The sequence below is a fragment of the Otolemur garnettii genome, unplaced genomic scaffold, assembly GCF_000181295.1.
Source record: "Otolemur garnettii isolate 467f Iridium unplaced genomic scaffold, OtoGar3 scaffold00088, whole genome shotgun sequence".
NCBI classification, from domain to species: Eukaryota; Metazoa; Chordata; class Mammalia; order Primates; family Galagidae; genus Otolemur; species Otolemur garnettii.
In genome coordinates, this window is record NW_003852483.1 from 4,203,791 (window position 1) to 4,206,602 (window position 2,812).

The 2,812-nt window shown below is 43.0% G+C and overlaps 1 pseudogene; it reads right to left on the bottom strand.

Annotated features, from left to right (window-relative positions):
- Nucleotides 1-1,343: 1,343 nt before the first annotated feature.
- LOC100944855 lies at nucleotides 1,344-1,929 on the bottom strand (annotated as a pseudogene).
- Between the last annotated feature and the right edge of the window lie 883 nt (nucleotides 1,930-2,812).

Consider the following 2,812-nt stretch of genomic DNA (forward strand, 5'->3'; position numbering starts at 1 on the left):
ATTGCACTCCAGCCTGGGTGACGGAATGAAACCCAATCTCTAAACAAACAAACAAAGCCTCTTGCCAGATTCATAGCCCAGGAATATAATTCTCAAGGGGCTAAAAACCCTTTCTTTAAGATGTAATTATGTCAACAGATGGCACCTCTGTGTCCCATTGACTGTAAGAGGGCAGAAGCTTAACCTCCAAGTTGTCAAACAACCTCTGGTCTTGAAGATGTGAGGAGTTTAATTTCCTTTGCGTAAAGTCAATTAGTAAACACAGCGGATGGCCCAGCTCCTCCCTGCAGGCTTCGAAAAACCCTCTGCCTTTGTCTCAGCTAGTAGAGTGCAGACTGAGCTCTGCGTCTCCTCCGAAGGCAGTAGCCTTCCATACAGTCTTCCCTCTTGTTTAATTGGCTGGTGCAGTTTTTGCTGTGCCCCTGTTACTGCACCAAGAGAGTCAAGCCTCCTGTCACTATCTGGCCCAACATGCAGAGGTGCAGTTAGGTCTCAACAAGCATTATGTTCCGAAGGCCAGCAATTCTGGAGAACAGTGTGGGTAGCCTCTCAATTATGTTCTGCCCATTTACAATTCTAACAACTTTTATAAGGGGAATGCGGGGAAACAAACCTAGAAAATTTCAACTTTCTCTTGCAGAAAACAATATCAAAGTTGTCTTCACGCTAACAATGCAAAATCTTTAAACAACATAAAAGTAATTTTCACTTTAACAAAATATCTAAGAGAATGAAAACGTTTATTTCCCTTAGGTCAATGAGGTGACCTTTAGGCAAAGGATGTGGGCTCATTTCTCTGTCATTTTTTAGTTCAATTATCTTTTTTAATATGTCCTGAGAAAAAGAAAATTCTGACCTGTGTCTCAACTTTTCTCCTACACAATTAGCTTCCACTAGAAAATTCTTACTCAAAAAAGAAAAAAAATTCTTTTCAAAAAAGAAAAACAAAAACAAACAAACAAAAAACCTCTGACTCTTAAGGACAGTCCTGAGAAAGGATCCCCAGGCTTTTGTAGAAAGCTGGAAGTCCACAGGTGTGATCTGGCCTGATTTTAGACCCTTTGTGACCGGGTTGTCTTTTTCTCAGTACACCCCTTTGGAGGACACAGAAAACTGGCCACAGCCCCCAGAGAAGGCAAGACATGGATCTTGATGTGGTCTTCCTAATTTATCTGGCAGACTTGCAGCCAGGACACGTGGTGGAGCTGGCTTCTGTGGGTAAGGGGCCTTAGTCACAGCCAGGAGGACAATGCAGGTGAGAAAGGTGGAAATCCTTCAAAACCATCAGGCACACGGCTTTGTTTGGGTTATTTTACTTTTTACTGTGAATATACTTTATTTAGTCATTTTTGTTTACAAAAATTTCCAAACTCTGAGAGTTTGCCTATGAGCTTCTTATAGACACCAGAAAGTTTCAACCTGTGTTCCACATTATTCTGTTGTTCTTGGTGCAAATGCACCTTTATGATTAGGCTGAGATCCAGCTTCATTCAGATTCTCTTGCCCACAATTTCACTTGGGAAGACCAAGTCCTCAAGGATGACCTTGTGCACAGCTGTCAGAGTACGGCTCCTGGGACACTTTAACTTATTTTTTGTGTGGCTTTTTTGGGTTGGCTTAGGCAGAATTTTCCTCTGAGCAATAAAGAAAGCAGGCGTCTCGCTGAACTTTTTCTCCAAATCAAGTACTAGTAGGACTTGAATTTTCTGGAAAGATTTCAGTTGAAGAACAGGAACAAAGATTATGATAGCTTTCTGACCACCATCAACTTTAATTTCCTTGACTGCCCTTATGTTCAGTTCCCAGAGCTGAGCCTTGAGGTCTGACTGAGTTCATTTCCAGCTCCAGCAGGGCCAGGAAAATGCCCAACTTGAACTTGTCTGGCTTCTCAATATTGGGCTTCACAATCTTGGCACTGGAGTTGAACATGACCTTCTCCTTGTAAAGAGCCAGCTCAAGAAGAACTCTTTTGGGATTTTTGAGTTTGGGTGTCTTTGCTAAAGTTGAACAGCCATCTCTGTATCCAGAGAACAAAGAGGAGAATGAAGCCAGACATTTCCAGGAACACAGGTCTTTCTTGGCATCTGGTCCTTTCCACACTGTGCTGACCAGCTGGGCACAGCAGCCACCTCCTGCTTCCACATGGGGTGGCCCTAAACCCTGCTGGGCTGAGGCCATGCCCATAGCCCTCATCTACTTAACATTTGCTTTTGTTTTCTCAAGTATACGCTTGCTAATCAAGCTGGCTTCAGACGCATGGTTAATAGGAACTAGGATTAGAAACCTCTTGAAAACCTTCAGGATTATAGATAAGGAAAGGAGGCCCCATCTGAGAACTCCTCCCCGCAGGGCTGCACAGCATGCACAGCACACGTCCTCACGCTTAGTCCCCTTCCTGGGGATCCTTTGTCTCAAGGATGAATGAATGAATGTCTCTGCTCCAATAATCCTAAATGTTCACTTTACAGTCCTTGGAGGGGACTACTGATAAATGTTTCTCCTCTGGCCTCCCATTCCTGAGCCATGTGCCTTTTTGTGATAGCCAAGAGCTAATTATCCCTATTTTGCTTTGAAATGCTTCGTGGTGGCTACTTAGAAGTCAATAAGGGCTCTAGGAGACATCCCAAGAAAACATGGTAAAGGTTCATTTTGTCATAATTGTCATAGTATGTGTAAAAGAGAAATGGGCTTCCCAGACACACACCACACACAGAGCTTCGTTTGTGTTCTAGATGAAACTTTGTCTTACCACCTCAGTACCGATGGGGACCTGTAATACCTTCCAATTCTATTTAAAATATAATATAAAAAT